This window comes from Podarcis pityusensis, assembly GCF_964106645.2.
Source record: "Podarcis pityusensis genome assembly, chromosome: 3".
NCBI lineage: Eukaryota > Metazoa > Chordata > Lepidosauria > Squamata > Lacertidae > Podarcis > Podarcis pityusensis.
This window is the reverse complement of record NC_138026.1, coordinates 68,054,560-68,073,063: the sequence shown is the minus strand read 5'-3', so window position 1 is coordinate 68,073,063 and position 18,504 is coordinate 68,054,560. Positions and strand designations below refer to the sequence as shown.

The window sequence follows — 18,504 nt, the reverse complement described above, 5'->3', positions numbered from 1 at the left end:
CACGGTGAGCAAGCTTCAGACTCTGGCTTCTCATCACTCCTACCACTATTTTAGATTATGGATAATCATTCATCCTCTAATAATGGCATCAGAAACAACCGAACAATCTGACACAGAAGTAGACAGCCAAGCTACTAAATACAGCTATAGCTCAGACCATTCAGGCTACTATGTTATTATAACAGACCCCTCAAGTGTCCCAATTTAATCCAGACATGCCAAATTTACAGAAGCTGCCCTGGAGGAGGGCGAGCAGGCAGGTGAGGAAGGGGCTGGTCACTGTCGGTGGCAGGGAGAGGGTGAGGGATGGGATGGAGGGTGCCCTGAATTGCCCTCCCAAAATGTTGGGGGGTATGTTATAATCTTCAAACACTGAAATATTGTCAGTAATAGCTATATAGGTTGTCAGGGGTGGGAGAGAGAATAGAACACAAGAAAGATAAGAAAATGCAACACAGAAATCTAATCAAAATATTTTGAGAACTGGATTCCTTTGTGATGAAAAAAATTCAATATAAAAATAGTTTCATTAAGCAGCCCAGTGTCTTGCTACTCTCCACCCACAGCAAGAAAAAAAAATGCCTGATCAATACTTCAAGCACAGTATCTTTTGCTCATGAATAAACTTTTGCAGGATTAGATAACCACAAACTGAGTAAGATGTTAGAAGGCAATCCACCAACTGTTTAAGGTGATGTATTCAAGGAGGCTCAGGCTCACTGGAAGCCTCTGAATCAGTATTAGTTTGAAGCCTAATTCTAAAGCTTATTGGCTATTAATGTTGTGTTCATAATGAATTAGAAAGAATGTAAATGGTTTCTTCTATGCAATTTCAACAGTATACAATGGAAAAGGTACTTCAGGATTCAATATTATCACAGACGTTTAAAACATGGCTTAGACACAAGGTGTCCCTGCACTCAAGAGTTCTCTGTCATCTTCTGTTGTTCCCACTCTAAAATCCAGAAAGTGTTAATTAAGAAGTAAGTTGCAGGTTATTGCAACAACAGTCAAGGTCTGCAGTATTTAACTCATTGTCTTTTGTACTTAAGTACATTCATTTTAGTTTTCAGATGTGTACTTTAGGGGGGGGGAGTTTTCCAAAACTCCACAATCCAGAGAAGGATATCCATGTATGGATGGTTCACGTCTGTGCTTATATCAGGAATGAAAGTGCAAATTGTATGTACATCTGGGTAATGGAGCCCATCTACCCCAGTGTTTTACTTTCAATCCATATCTATACATGAATATGAATGAGAAATCAAAAATGTTATGCAATTTTATGCATCAGTGCTGTAAATCCTGTCATCACTGAGGTTGGCAACGTAAGGGACAGCCCAGCACTGCAGCCATAACCCCCCCCCAAAAAGAATCATACTGACATAAATGTTATCTGAAAAAGAAACTCCTCTACTGCCAAAGTAGGAGGATTTCGCTAGTTGCAGATTGTATGATTAGCACAGTTATACTAGAGATGCACTTCCTTGTTCTTTTAAATGCCTTCTCAGATAGTTTATAGATGCAAGATGTAGAAGGGAGACAATTTTGCAAAGAATTCTGAAATAGTTGTTGAAGTTTGATTCAACATGGTATTGTCAGTGGTATTGTTTTGGACACCAATCTCAAACACAATCCATTATTTTTTTACACACACACACACACAATCAATTTTAGTCTACCCTTACTCAAGATCAATTCTGTTAATTACTGCCATGCTCACTTACAGATATTATTATATTAACAACTGTGCATGCATTAAATGGAAGGACAGTCCGTAGGTTTTATATACAATTCCTGCTTCTTTCAAATTTTGCGTTTCAAGTTTGCTCAAGCAGTTTAAAGAACAAAACACATACCCTTGAAACTATCCTCTGCAGGGATCCGTAAGCTGCTGATGTTTGCTGCTTTGCTTTCCTCCCTAAAGCTAAGCCCTTAACTCTGGTTTTACTGTGTTTGAAGGCAGGCATTGTATAACTTGCCTCAATGAATTTTTCTCCCTAAAAAAACAAATACTTCAAAAAGGGAAGGTGGCGAGGCCCTTTATTAAGTCACTCTGGCACATTATTTTGAGGCGCACTTTGGCAATATGGAAAAAAAACAATATGGAAAAAAAACACCACCCAGCAGTTACCTTGTGCACTGACGTACGATAACCTGATATGCTGCTGTTCTGCATTTAGTTGAGCTAAACAAAACAGAGGGGAAAGCACACTACTCAGTCTATAAAATATCTCTTACAAGACTATTGCAATTCCTGCAAGGGGTGGAAGAATAACTTCAAGATTCAACTGAACACCGCAGCGTTTCTCTGCTTAAAGAAACCCAAAAATTTGTGGATCAAATCCCATTTAGAGGTTTCTGGCTAAAAAACCCTATGAAATTTAACGTGTAACCCAAAACATCAGGTACTATTAGAAGTCTGCTGGATAGAGAGAGAATAGAGAGGCTGGATGGCTCTGAAGGTCAGAGTGAGTTTTCAGTGACACTGCTGCTCTGTCAAGTATTTCAGACACTGAATGCCGAGGCTTCAAAAACAGCAACACAGCACTGGAAAGTTAGAATGCCAAAAATTGTACACAGTTCAGTGGGGTTTTTGTTTATATAATTTTTCTTGTCCTTTATTTGAACTCCCCAGTTGTAATCGCATCAATACAAAAATCTAAGCTGTGCTGATTAATAAATTCATGCTTGAAAAGAATTTAACTCCCTATACTTCACTGTAGCTTAATTAATGGCCACTGCTTTAAATGTACATTTGTGATATTTTAATACTATTATTTTTAATGTTTACTTTGCAACCTCACTTGGAGACCTAATGCTAAAAAAGAGAAAAGGATTTTAATTAAACAAACACACATGGGATTGTTTCCAGAGCATTTTGAGAAGATTTGAAAACATGCTTCTGGAGACATTGTTTGTTTATTTATTCTTTCATCCATCATTCATTCTTTCCATTTCTATCCTGCCTTTCATCAATTCGCAATCCAAGGGCAGGTTATGCTATGTGATGTGATGCATGGTGATAGCTGAAGCCTGCATTTCTTGGAGCTACTTAAGAACAAACCTACAGAAAATGTTTCTGCATACAGTACTGCTGTAGAAAAAGTACTGCTTTAGAATAAATGTTCAAGAAATTGTAGTTTTCTCCCCCTTAAGTAATATGTTCTATTAATGAATCACTCCCATAAAAAGTTCTGAAATAATTTATCAATAAGGACAATAAAGCAATTTAACAATAAATATGTAAGTAAATAAAATTTCTAGCCCAGTACAGATAGAAACAGGTATATAGATCTCCAATAAAAAGTCTTGTTTAAAAAAGAAGGTCTTCAATAGGTGCCGTGAAGACAATAAAGACTGTGCCTAATGGGAGGAAGTCCAAAGTTACTGGCTGATGTACAATAAGGGTGGAGAACCTTTGTGCTGGTTGACACCAACCAAGATCATATTTCAGAAAAGAGTGTGGTGCTAGAACAAGTTGGTACAACAAGAACAAGCCATACTCACATTACATCTACTCACAAAGTATGGAAATCTATCCTATACACACCCTTTCCCTCTCTTGTTCAAAGCCAAGAAGAGTGGCAAGAGCCAGGATGTCTGGTTACCTGGGGTTCTCAACCACAAAACACGAGGGCTAGTACATCTTTCTGTGGCAATCTAGCTTCCACACTCCATGTGTGGCCTTCTGAGCAAGTACACCTGCATGCCTGTATGTATGCTTCCCAGTGTCTCTTGGCTCTGCAGCCAAAGATGAGATGAGAAGAGCATCTGGAAAGGACACGGATCCCAACAATGGGAAACATGTGTCCCTTCAGATATTGTGGGACCCAATTCCCGCAATCCCCAGCTACCATGGCTTGTGGTCAAAGATGATGGGAGATGTGGTCCAACTGAACTACATGGAAAGTGCTTACGCCCAGATAAAACGGCATCATGATCTGCATCTTCACCAATGTCCAAAGGTCCCTTATTCTGGTTCTACAGCAAGAATATTAAGACAATGATTATGACTCACACTTGGGTCTCCAATACTCATGCAGAGCTTCAGACATGCAGCTGCTATTTTCATTTATGAGCCAAGTAATATCTGCATGCACAATAGGTTAGTTGCATGTGTGCAGTAAAACACTGTCATTCACAAAGAAGCCATTTGATCATGGTGAACTTCTTAGTATACTTAGCTTGAATGTATTTTTTGCATGTATAAAGTGGTTTTCATAAGCAAGCAGGCAGACAGGCAGACAATCAGCAGTACTGAGGACCGACTATCGTCTAAGGATGTCAATCTTTTAGAAATATTTGCACAATTCTGTTGTTAACTTCTGACATGCTACAATATAAATATACTAATGGTTAGGATGGGTATGCTAAGACTGTATGCATATGCATCAATTATTTTATTTACTTACTTACTAGTAAAATGCCAGGTATGACAGGCAGGGTAGGATGGGTGGGGAGATGACATGGTTAGCAAACAGTCTGGAGCTTGTAGTACTCTATGAACACACATACATTCACTTGACCCAATGGGAACGGAATGGCAGACCCTCACTGATAGAGAAAAAGTAAAGGTGTACAATGGGGACATCCACACTCCCGAAACAGGGTATGATTTAGCTCACTGCCACTAGATTCTGCTTTCATTTGAAGACTTTTTTACAACTGTGTAAATCCAACATAGAAAGAACCTGGGAAGTAACACAAGTGCCAAAAGGTCTCCCCACCCCCACTCCTACAGACTGCAGCTCTTTTATTTGTCTCATAAAACTGAATAGAAACCCTTGAAAATTGAGCCAATTCCAATCTCTGTAGTCTTGCCCTGTCTCCTATCTTAATGTCTTAGTCATGTGTTTCACAATTATTCTCTTTCTTCCTCATTGAAATTCTGTGAGATAGGTCACTATTATTCTTTTTTTGCAGAATGGGAATTAAGGCTGAAAGATGGCAATTTGCCTGAAACTACCTAATGTAGCTGTGGCTGATCTCCAGAAAGAGAATATACTTGATGTTGAATTGAAGCGATATAGAATAATGCCATTTCTGAAAAATAAATGCAATTCATCGTTATTTTTTAAAGGACGTCTAATAACTGGCTGCTTGTATAACTGGAACCCAAAATAGAAGTGATGACATATGATGCCATGGTAGTCATGACACCACTGCTCCCTAGCCTTATCAGAAAGATGCAGTTGTCAGAATGGCTTTGCACAATGCCATTGTAGATCTGAGGGTATGTGTGAGATGAATCTGGCCAAGTCCTTACAGATTCACTTTCCATTCTGTACATTGCTCTTTTTAGTGCGAATGAAGGCCATTGTCTAGGTCTGAAATATGGGCTGAGTGCAAATGGGAAGAATAAAGATTTAAGCCATGAGTAGTCAATGTGGTACCCTCCAGATGTTTCTGGATGACTTCTCCCATAATTTCTGACCACTGGCCACACCAGCTGGGGCTGATGAGAGCTGGAGTCCAACAACATCTGGAGGACACCATATTAGCTAAACCCAATTTAAAGGGAAGGAGAAAGATTAGAACCCATGTGATTTGATAGCATGAGTATTCCTTTCCTGTTCAGTAATGCAATTGGTTCAACTTTCGCTCTTGAAACTGAACAAAGAATGAAGTGCAAATGCTGGTTGACAGATCACATCCATCTCTTAAGAATTGCAACTTCGAGTGATGAATAGGATGTGTGAATGTGCCATTGAGTCCAGAAAGGTTTCCAATGGTTAGCTGAAGCATGCTGCAAGTCATCAAATGCAAAGTAATCAAGGAATGTATATACATATGAGAACCAGCCCAAAGACACCCTAGTAAGAAAAGGCCATTCTCTTAATTAGTTGGTGTCTAAATACAATACAGTATGTAGATGAACCTCATCTTCAGCAATCCTTCACTAAGTGAAACCCAGTTTTCCATTTGGTGCATTTGGGGGGAAATACAGCAGTGTGTGATATGCAACTCTTCCAACAGAGTAATCTTGAAAAACAATCCCACACTTTCTTACGCCATGACTGGAAAAGGCTGCATAGTTCTAGAGTCAACAGTATCTTCAATCCTGTTCAAAGTATACAGCAAATGCTTCAGTTCCGTGTTGGAGGCGGAACAGATTTAGCAGCTTCATGAATTAAAAGCTAACCATATGGCAGCTGGCACAAGCTCTTAATTAACAAATTGCAACCATTTTTGTATGAAATAGTTCAATAATCTCTTCATCTTGCAACTTGAAAAATACAAGTAAATTGGAAAACAAGAGGCCATTCAAATTGCTTTGTAAATGTAAGAGAAACTCTGCTGGACTAGATAAAAGGTCCTGCCTTCTATTTCCACAGTAGCCTAACATATGCTTCCAGGAGGCAACCATGGCATGAAGATTTCCTTCACTGCCGGGGCTATGAGGAGTTTGGAAGGAGTTCATTATGTCCGAACTCCAACAAACTGTGGCCAGTTTTAACCATTCTTCATTAAAACAGGCTGACCTCAAACCATAAGTAAGATTAACCACAGTTTAAAGTTTAGGTGACACACTACACTCTGCCAATGTATTATAAAATTCACTTTGAAGGTTTTTCTTCTAGGAAAACCACAAAATATCCTAGATTGTAATACATGAAATATTTATTTTCAACCCCAAACTGAATTTCCCCAAATAGTTGACACTATTGAATCTATATACTACCTAGTGGGTGGGTGTATTTGGCTAAAATATTTGACATTAGAAAGTTAGTGGCTTGGTGTGAAGATGTTTAAATGCAAATTTTATTTTATTTTAAATGTTTGATGAATTCACACATTAACAACATTCCACTTTACTATAATTACACAGAGTGACAGAGCCTTGTTCCATAACCATTTCCTAAGGATCAGAGTCTGAAACTATGGTAACCACTGAGAATTCATTCTCGGTATCACTCATATCTTTTAAGAATTCTTTGACTTTGCTATTCATAAGCCATTTAACATAAAGACACCACAATTTTGGTTTGAAACATTAAATGTGTTCCATTGACATAGTAAAAAGAACTTATTATGGAATAGTAAAAGTATAACAATGGTGATTCAGGATCACAGGAATGGAGCCCCCTATCAGTGGCTGATAAGGAGCTTTCATTAAAGTTTAACCGTTTTGAGTAATAATCAAGGATTCTTTTCTTTGCTATCTGTTCCATACTTGCTCATATAAATTTTTAGAAGTCAACAATTACATGAGTTCAAGGGCAAAACTTCCTATTACAGCAAGTACTTGGCTTATGAGCTACATCATACAGAAACACAGAACTGGTTATGTTTTCCTTTGGACCAGCAAGTCTTCAAAAATGCCAGAAGACAAGCTCCAGTTATGCAGCACTTTTATTCAGGCTTCAAGTAAAATACAGTGGTACCTCGGGTTACATACGCTTCAGGTTACAGACTCTGCTAACCAAGGAATAGTACCTCGGGTTAAGAACTTTGCTTCAGGATGAGAACAGAAATTGCGCTGTGGCGGCGCGGCGGCAGCGGGAGGTCTCATTAGCTAAAGTGGTGCTTCAGGTTAAGAACAGTTTCAGGTTAAGAACGGACCTCCGGAACGAATTAAGTACTTAACTTGAGGTACCACTGTATATAGCCATTTCTTGCAATGGTTAGCACATAAACAGAAAACACAGAGTTTATTTTTGATCGTCAGTTTCTGGCCACCAGAACTTTGCCACTTTTCATAGTGCTTCTACCAGGAAAGTGGCTGGAGATTGCACCATAGCGCTGCCCCCCGCTGCCATGGCCGTGGCTCTGGGAATTTTGCCCAACAGATTGGTCGACAGCCAGTCTTCATGCAGGTCCACTCCTCGGGCTTAGATTTAGTCTGCCTCTTCTCCTCAGTGCCACACTTGTCATGGGATCTCCCACCATCCCTCTCTCATTGCTTGGGTTTTTATTACGTATTTTGGGTTTTTTTACCTTGTATTGTTATGTTGAAAACCACCCTGAGATCTACAGATGAAGGGTGCTATACAAATTTAATAAATAAATAGGGGGTTCACATGAATCCCCTCACATGTTGCCAACATCCGTATGTTCAGCACCCATGTGAAGCAACCTTAAATCTATACAGATGCATTTTTACCTTTCATGGAGGAGGTGCATATGCATCTTGCCATTTCACATGGCCCACATGCAGCTGGAAGGGACGTGGGTGTTGCACAAAGTGGCAGTGTTGGATAGCGCTAGCTGGCACAATCATGCAAGCCCTTAAGATACACTTTTAATGTATTGGGGAGTTGTATAAACCTACAATAAAATAATTCTAAAAGGTTGGTGTTGCAGGAATCCCTTTCCAAAAGCCATTCTGATTCATCCAGCTCTCCTGCCCGCCTGCCCATATTTTTTTTTTTACCAATTCCAGCTCTAATGTCACTTTCTACCAATTCACCTAAGAGAGCTATCCCTCTAATCCTCTGTTGTGTAGTCTGATTTTAGTAAGTTGCACATTTTTGTAAGTAGTCCAGCAATTTCACATGAGTATTTTAAGAATGCCATCCACCCCTAGAGATGTATTAAGTTGATGAGTGGCAAAGGGATGACTTTATGCTCCCTACCTAGTTGATCTGCATGAATAGGGTGAGCAGGGGGCTATCGGGGATGTGTGTGCGCATGCCTCGTATTTTTGTATGTCATGTGTGCACATGTGGTGTGTCCAATGCAACCAGTGTGTGTGGCGAGTGTAATGGTGTAAGCATGCATTGGCCTCAACATTCCTGGCCACATGCTAGCACACAGCCCTTCGAGGATTGGCCAAGGGTGAATAGCACCTTTGTGCTAAAAAAGTTAGCCAACCCTGTTCTATCAGAATCATTTCAGTCTGCAATCCTATGAACTCATGGGGACTTACCGGTACTTCCAAGTAAGCATGCATAGGACTGGGCTGCAAAACACTTAAGACTGTATCTAATGAAATGAATACGTATGACTAACTTAGGCTCATTAACTTCAATGAGTCTACGCTGGGTAAAACTTAGTTTGATTCAATCCTTAACTTCTAACCAATATACATAACAAAGAAAAAGAAGCATCTAAACTACTATCTTGTCAGGCAACATGTAGAACATGGCATTTTAGTATATAGATAATTCATTGAGCTTGATTACTGTCAGTATATATCAGCTTTTACGTAAAAGCAAAGAGCACACAGACCCACAGATATGATTCAACAAAGCACAAATAATTCACTCAGCAATTATACTGCATCCTCAGGTATTTTAATGTCCCCTGTTATAGTTTCAAGGCAACAGCTATAGAGTGTATGTGTCATTACCACAAAACCATTTTGAAACATGGTTTGAAGTCTTACTATCTCTCTATCTATGATATCCACAACATTGCAATACACAACTACACTGTGGTTCTGAAGGAAAACAGAAGTATCTTATTTTTTAAAAAGAAAGCAGTTGGAACTCCCACAAAGAGAAAGTTCAAGAGAAAGAAACACAACATTTAAGGATCATCAAGAGAATGTAGATTTACACATTCCACACAGGGGGAAACAACTTCCTTTTTGGAAAATTAAGCACCATTTCAGTTGCTTTTTGTCTTAATTTGCTTTTAAGTTCACAGACAGAAATCCTTTTCTTCATCCACCACCTCAGTTGCAAAAGCAGAGCAGTCTGCTAGTCAATATAAATGTGTTGCATACGGTAAGAGAAAAGTCTTCCTTCCCCTAAAAGTTGTGAAATAAATTTACATTCAAAGAAGCTTCAAAAATATGTGCATTACTTTGCTTAAGCTTTACATTATAAAGCAAGAAGAAAAACACAAACTCAGAAATACACTTGTTCATTATGTGCACACACACACACACACACACACACACTTACTTGTGGAGTTTAGATTAATTACAATTTTGATTTCTTTACTTACATATGTTAATGAAAGAGAGTCAGATAATAATTTTCTCCTTCCAGACTCAGGGATGATATCTAAAGCTGTTGTCTGCCAGGAACTGAGCACTTCTTGCAATCCCTGTTTCACAAAATAATCCTCAGACTGATTGTTCTTCCAGCCTGAACTGAAAACCTCCTAGCGTCACGACCATCTTCTTCACATCATGTTTTTACATAGCCCCACACTTAACAATATTACATAACGCCAAGATGCTTCTTCTGCTGTACTTTCACATAAGTGCACTCAATGAAGTCATGCAGAAATATGAAGCTGGGGTGGAAATCAAGCATTTTCAATAGTAAATTGCTATGAAAGTCTTAAGGCGACTCACAAAGACGATGTCTAAAACAAGGCTAGGAAAAGAAAAGAGACATCATTTTGCTCTTTCTACCTCTGCTCACAATATTTTTTCAGCAAGACTACTTTCTAATGCACCCCCCAACACACACACACACACACACACACACCCCAACACATCTGTTAGAGACAGACAGGGTCATACAAATTGCTCTGACAGTAATAGGCACCCTCCAACCAAAAAACCGGCATTCGATTATAAGCCATTTGCAGAAATTGTAGGGCTGTCAAAGACACTGCTACAGTTGGTGGTTCAAGTCTGGTAGTGCTAAAGCTCAAACCATTTTCCCCAACTGCATCTTCAAATCTAGAACATCCTTACTTAACTGCTCAAAACATCAGCAAACGTTATCTAGGACAAAATGCTCTAACAATAGTGTTAGTGCATTATGAACAATAGTACCAAACGTGTCAGCATGCATGCATGCGCACGCACGCACACACAAACACAATTATAAAGAAACACTTCCCTGTACCTTTCCAATTAATTGTTAAAGTAACATATGCAAAGGAATGTAAAGGACAACTTACGGTTTGCACTGAAAAGCACCATAAATAAATTGTGTCTATGTGTAGCCGTTCCACTAAATTTGCTGTTATTGCAGGCTTCCAGAGCAGAGGACAAAGGAAGCAGAAATTCTTTTGATAAGCAGTTATTTTCCTTTAGTCATCAAATTACGTATTGATTGGAGTTTCTTTTTGTTTGTTTGTTTTTAAAAAGAAGAACTTACAAATGCAAGGGAACAGAGACAATGGAGCTATCTCCACTTTATTTATTTTGAGCGAGGAGATAGGACCAAGGGCGAAGAATGGATTGTGACTTCCCTTTGGATTGAACAACACTGTAGAACTAGATGGCTAAAACTGGGGTCTGAAACTACAGAGTGGGGATTCTCACAGAAATGTTTGTGGAAATTAGTCTGAAACCAGAGCATGATACAACTTCACGAAAGATGCAAGACTAATGTGCTGGACACGAGCCGTCTGGACTTATCACAGCAAATAGGCAGGGAATGTCCTACTACGTAAGTCCAGGAGCTTGTATATGTCTCAATGCAAGAAAGAGTGCAGTCCCAGCCTCTTTAAAAGAGGCAATCATTAGACTGCCCTTTAAAATAAACATTGCCTGGACCCAGAAGATGTTGACTTATGCAGGCCAGTTGCAAATATTCACTTTCTGGGCAAGGTGTCTGAGCAGGTGGTTGCTGGCCAGCTCCAGGCACTCTTAGACAATACTGATTTTCTAGATGCATTTCAGTCTGGTTTGGGAACAAAAACTGCTTTGGTTACTCTATGAAATGATCTTTGGTCCTTTTGGCAGCTTTTAAAACCATTGACCTTAGTATCCTTCTAGATATACCGTCTGGGCTGGAGAAATACTGACACTGACAATGCATTCAAGGGCAAACTGTGTCCAGTATTAGAAGTAGAACCTAGTCACTGTGGCTGGTAGCTATTGAAAGACCAATTTCATGGAGAATAAGGCTAAAACTCTTCTAAAGCCATCCAAGTTGGAGGCAATCACTATTTCTGGTGGGATTGAATTCCACAGTTTAACTATGCCCTGTGTAAAGTGTGCCCAGCCAATAGACTTGTAAGCAATCTACAGGACCACACTGAAGCCTGGGAAGATTTTTGTTGCCCTTAATTAATTTGGCTAAAAGCCCAGAAGACTAAAATACAAAGACTTGACACAATAGGCATAGTATATCCTACTAGATTTTAAGTGCTTTTTTTCTCCTCGTTTAATATATTTCTCTGTTTATTCCTTGTATTCTTCCTTGATCACCTTTCAAAGACTAGATCTCCCTTCGTAATACTAATGTGATTTTGTATTATGAAAGCACACATTCAGCTGGTCATCATAAAAAATAGCTCTTTCCCTCCATATTTATACCAGAAAGTCCAGAACCTTTTAATCAAAGGTTATATGCAAAAATCCCCTTACTGTGCTGAAAAGCTGCAATCTCACAGTGTGAATAAGGACTATGGTTTCACAGCCAATTTAACCTCTCATTATAGTGCAAGTCACAAAGTAAAAATTCTATCACAGAAATAGGCATTTACAAAATTGGTTAATGGTGTTTCAATTGCATGTAATATAACCACAACTTGAACTAGTGCTTTGAAGGCCTGTTTCCACAACCTAATCGTCATGTGGCTGCTGTGGCAACTTGGCTAGCTCATATTGATTTCTGGCTACTTCAGTATGGCACAAACAAACTGAATGTAGCATTGACAGCCAGCCAATTTGATTTTTGGCATGGCATTGGAACCCGCCTTAAAATGAGGGTTTGCTTTGCTGTACTAAAAAGATGAATGTGACACACAGAAGAAAATCCACATGAAAAGTTTGTCACAGCCTAGAACAGTTGCAAATCAGCAGAGGGTAATTCTTCCCCATGGATTCCACATGCCGAATTGGTTGTCATAGTAGGCTCCAAGACCTACCGAAATTCAGGAAAAAGTAAAACTAGATTGGGGTACCAAAAACATGCTCATGTGGCCCTCTGCACCTGGGCGTTGGAAAAATTCTTCTGCTGGGTTTTGTCTTAACAGAACACTTTAGGGTACTGTCAAGTAATGAAGTACATAGGAAACAGAAGTAGAGCTATAGCCAGCTTTTCCCCCTTGTTTTTCTGCAATTTAACAGTTGCTAAAAATTCAATAACAAAAACATCAAACACATCCAAGAAAAACAAGCAACTGATTTATGTAATCAAGCAGCATCCAAGTAAGACCTGACTGTGCTTTGATTTGTTGTTCCTGTATTTGTTCTACTATTATGCTAAGTAGTTATACCTCTTTCTGCAGCTTCCTTGACTGCTAGTGCATGTGTGTGAGTAGCTTTCCCCTTGGACATTTTGGTGTCTCAAGGGTCAACCTACATGTCCTACATGCTCTTTCAAAAAGCATCTTCTCTCTTATAGCACTTTCTGTCCTTTGAAATCAGGGAGTGAGATTTTGTAGATATGTTTCATCTTCTGCCCATATTAAGAGCAGTACATGTGAAAAGGATCTAGGAGTCTTGGTTGACCACAAACTTGATATGAGCCAACAGTGTGACGCGGCAGCTAAAAAAGCCAATGCAATTCTGGGCTGCATCAATAGGAGTATAGCATCTAGATCAAGGGAAGTAATAGTGCCACTGTATTCTGCTCTGGTCAGACCTCACCTGGAGTACTGTGTCCAGTTCTCGGCACCACAGTTCAAGAAGGACACTGACAAACTGGAACGTGTCCAGAGGAGGGCAACCAAAATGGTCAAAGGCCTGGAAACGATACCTTATGAGGAACAGCTAAGGGAGCTGGGCACATAGAGGAGGGAGAAAGGTTGTTTTCTGCTGCTCCAGAGAAGCGGACACGGAGCAATGGATCCAAACTACAAGAAAGAAGATTCCACCTAAACATTAGGAAGAACTTCCTGACAGTAAGAGCTGTTCGACAGTGGAATTTGCTGCCAAGGAGTGTGGTGGAGTCTCCTTCTTTGGAGGTCTTTAAGCAGAGGCTTGACAACCATATGTCAGGAGTGCTCTGATGGTGTTTCCTGCTTGGCAGGGGGTTGGACTCGATGGCCCTTGTGGTCTCTTCCAACTCTATGATTCTATGATTCTAAGATCAACAAGAGATCTACACCCACTCTTAGGAATTTAATGTCAAAGAGATCTGCTTAACTCCCAAACTGCTTTCCATTTGCAGATGAAAGTACTTTTTTTTTAACCCCAAGCCCTACTTAAAAAGTGTATGGCAGGCATGTCCAAAGTCCATTTTGGGGGCCTAATCCAGCCCGCCGGTTGGTTTAATCTGGCCCCTGTGGTAGTTTATTTCCTGGGGGGAAATCCTAAAAAACCCTCAACTACAAAAAAGGTCAACAACTTTGGTCGGCCCTTTGGTTGGCCCTCACGGCCCTTTACTTCATCAAATCTGGCCCTCTTTGAAAAAGGTTTGGACACCACTGGTATATGGTATGTTGATTGCTGGCTTGAAGGGGTTTTTTCTCTTGTTTGGTAGCTTTAAAAAAAATGTTTTGTGTTATTACTTTCTGGTAAGATGTTAGTATCGTTTCTTGCTTTAAGTCACTTTGGGTACCTCATGGCACAGAATCAACAAAAATAAAATACATGCATACATACCTACAACTGCCTGAAAACTGAGCTTCCCTCAAGCTGAAGCTCAAGTAGTTCCATTTCTTATGAGTGTGGAAAGTAGCACTCCACTTGGAAGAGGAAATCATTTTTGTGACGGACAAGAAGAGAGATAGGTAGCAATGCAGTTTTGAAGGTGAATTTTTTTTGATGCAGTTATTGCCTGCAGCCCCATTTGAAATCAGGGGTGGCATGGCGAGAATGGGGCTGGATGAAAGAGGATGAAGGACAAAGGGCAGAGCCAACCATGGCTGGCATGCAGGGCTGGGCACAATCAAGCAGCTGCTTATTGCTTCTGCCCTCAAGGAGGGCCCAGGACAGACCTTACTGCTGGCTACTGACCTGCCATTTGGCAAACAGCCTGTGGGAGGCATCAACCCCTGCTTCTCTGAGATGGCATTGGGTGATGTGGGGTTGCCGCAGCTCTTGGTGCTCACTGCTGACCTCATCTGTAGGCACTGGAAAACCACTAGCTGTCATCAGGGACCAAGCAGGAGTTTGGGTAAGGTACACGTATGGCTGTAGAAGTCCAGGCAGTTTCAAAATGCCATGGATCAGCTGTCAGGTGAGGCCAGTGGTTAAAGAAGTTGAGGAGACAAAGAAAGAAGGCAAGGAGCATAGATGGGTTGGGGAACAAGTTATACACGTGTGTGTGTGTGTGTGTGTGTGTGTGTACACACACAGAAATGCAACTGCTTCCTTCAGAAAATACACAAGATGTCAGGCAGACGTGCGTGTGCGTGTTCAGCCTTGAGCTTTCAGAAGTCCCTGAAGGAGATACAGGTACTACCTGATGCTCTTCACTTCTCCTCCATGAGCTTCCATTAGCAGCTAGCATGGCCCAAATGTGGCTGAGGGGCTGACTGTAATTTCAATGACACTTAATTCTAAATTCACTCACTGGGTAGGACGGGGCTTGGAAACCTGTAGCCCTCCAGAAGTTGCTGATGCCGAAGGACTTCCGGGGGCGGCGCGAACGGCAATGGCGGTCCTCTTCTGAACGGGAGAGGAGGCTCCGCAGGCAACGGGTCGTCCGCTACGGCGAAGCGGAGACCCACATCGGAAAACCCCAGGCGGCAAGAGCTTGGGGTCTTGAGGCTCGGTGGGCGCCTAGAGCGACCCTCCAAGTGCAGAAGGAACCCCGTAAGGGGCTCCGGAGCACGGAGGGGGGTTGCGGCGCTGTGAGCTGTTTCGCAGCCTGAGGAGCGAAGCCGCGCTGCTGCTGTCGGTGAGCGCTGATCCCTTTTCCTGCCAAATTACGGATCCGGACGAAAAAGCAACTAATTTGTGAGTAAAAGACTGAATCACTCGAAATTTGAGACTTTAAAAGGGAAATTTAAATTGGCTTGAACTTGGCTGTGAGCGGAGAGACGTGGAAGCAGGAAGTCCGTCTTCCGCAGCCATTGAACTTGAAAAAAAGCAATCAGCTGGAGGAGTGGAGGCTGAAAGAAAGAGACTCTAAGTCTTACAGATCTAAGCATCTATTTGAACTTGCATTTTAAAGCAAAGACTTCAAGTTAAAGATTTGGGATTTCTATTTGTACTTGACTTTCCTCCTCTTATTGGATTACAAATTTAAAGGTGAAACCCAGAGTCAGGAGCTGCCTGAGTACTAAGGGAGCTGTCAGTACTGCAGATTTGGATACTGTATATTGGAACTGGAAACAATCTGAGGGTATTGATACCTTTTAAATTTGAAACATTCTTTTTGGAGATAAATAAGCACTGTCTGCAACAAGGTAATCATTTATAAACTCTGCTAAGTATTTGTATCTGAAGGTTTTTGGACATTAATTTAGACTCTGAAAGATAGATCAAGCTCCCTCTAGAGGATTGGATTATAACAGTGATTTTACATACACTTTTTACTTTCGATTCCCTTGCTGTTTGCTTGCTCTGGACCTTTCCATTCCCATGGGAATAACTCAGTGTGACCTTGACTGACAGATAACGTTGGAATGAGTGGCACAAGAAAAAGAGGGAGAGCTAAACAAACAACTCTAACAACTCTAACCTCAGCCTTACAGACACGCAGATCATCTGTGCCTGCTTTGCCCTCAGAAGTGGAGGGTGAGGGCGAAGCAGAGCAGTTACAATTGGAAGATATGGCCTCAGGAGCATCTGCTTCTATACTAGATAAAATCTTTGAAAAATTGGAAGCTTTGGACAAGAAAGCAGATGCCCAATCAGCAAAGATTGATAAAAATACAGAATGTTTAAATAAATTAACCACACAAGTGACACAGAATGCACAAGCAATTGGACAGCTAACGGAGGCCTCAGCAGAAAATCGGAAATTGACTGAGGACACCAGACAAAGATTTGAAAATTTAGAGCAAGAGGTAAGACCACTCACTAAACAAGTTGGGGAACACCAGATTTATCTCTCGATGATAGAACTGCGAAACCGTGAGAATAACTTAAGGATTAGATCACTACAAGAGGCAGAAGAAGGAAATCTAACTGAGTTTTTGACTAAAGAATTCTCCAAGTTCTGGAACTTGGAAGAAAAGGACTTTAAAATTGTGTCAGCTTTCAGACTTGGAAGATTCATAAAGAAGGAGAGGCCCAGAGACTGTTTGATAACATTGAGATCAAAGGAGGAAAGGGATAAGATTCTGGGACTACACTTTGTAAAATCACTGGAGGTGTTGGATAGAAGAATTGAAATTTATAAAGATATCCCAAGACTACTGCTTGACCTTAGAACCGCCTATTCTGAACTTGTTAAACTACTAAGGAGCAACGCAATTCCATTTAGGTGGGAATTTCCTCAAGGACTATCTTTTACCTTTAGAGGGAGAAAGGTTAAAGTTAGAACACTGGAAGAGAGAGACAAATTCCTGTCTACACACGGAGAGGACCTTCAAAAAAGAATTGAACTACCTGCTGGGCCTGAGGCAACGCCAACACCAACATCAGCATCTGTGGAACCTGAAGTCCCTGAGAAGATACCACCCCTTGAAAAATAACCAGATAATTCAGGATGTCTCTGCAACTGTTGAGCTGGAATATTAATGGTTGTAACATTCCGGAAAAAAGGAAGAAAATATTTCATATATTAAAAAAAGAACAATTGGACATTATTTGTTTACAAGAAACACATGTGACGAGGCTCCACAGAAAAGTGTTAATAAATAAAAGATTGGGCCAGGAGTTTGTATCTTCGGACAAAGTTAAGAAGAGAGGCGTAGTGATATATGCAAAAGAGAGCCTGTCACCTAAATTCCTATTTAAAGATGAATATGGAAGAATTTTGGCCATTGAGATACAATATCAAGGAGAGAAACTGCTGATATTAGGAATTTATGCACCTAATGAAGGGAAATCGGAATTTTACAAGAAGTTGCAGGAGACAATGCTGGATTATCTAGACTACAACAACATCATAATGATGGGAGATATGAACGGGGTCGTATCAACTAACATGGACAAGTCACAAAGTCAAAATGTTACAAAAGACGGCAGACTACCTAAAACCTTTTTTGAAATGACTGACAATATGGACTTGATTGACATTTGGAGGACAAAGAACCCACTAGGAAGAGAGGGAACATTCTTTTCTGAAGCCCAACTGACCTGGACAAGAATCGACCAAATATGGATTTCTAGAGGCCTGGCACCTAAGGTTAGAAAAGTGGAAATCTGCCCAAAGACTTGCTCTGACCACAATGCAGTAAAGATGGATATGACACTATTACCAACTGGATCCTTTAGATGGAAGATGAATGACAATTTGTTTAGAGATCAGGAAATTACCAAGAAGGCCCAAAAAGTTTTGAAGGACTATTTTGAGATAAACATGAATAATATGGTGGAAAAAAGAATAATCTGGGACGCAAGCAAAGCTGTAATGAGGGGATTCTTGATACAACAGAATGCAGTGAAGAAAAGAACACATAATGAGAAAAAAGATAAGATCTTGGATAAAATAAAAGAATTAGAGAAGAAATTAAGAGTGAATCCGAAGTCACAGCCAACTCTGAGAGAAATTAAACTTTATCAAACACAATATTCTAAGTTGATAAATCAGGAAATTGAATGGAAGGTTAAATTAATGAAACAAAAAACGTTTGAGTCGG

The 18,504-nt window shown here is 40.3% G+C and overlaps 1 protein-coding gene across 5 annotated transcripts in view; it reads right to left on the bottom strand.

The window, feature by feature from the left end:
• Nucleotides 1–18,504, bottom strand: part of TIAM2 (TIAM Rac1 associated GEF 2) — a 136,291-nt gene that overhangs the window by 17,094 nt on the left and 100,693 nt on the right. The window contains exon 1 of one of the 5 annotated variants that reach the window (XM_080998342.1): nucleotides 9,898–10,059. The exons of the other annotated variants lie outside the window; for them this stretch is intronic. The gene's annotated coding sequence lies outside the window, so the exon portion shown is untranslated. Of the gene's footprint in view, nucleotides 1–9,897; nucleotides 10,060–18,504 lie in introns of those variants that run through there. 5 annotated transcript variants of the gene reach the window in all.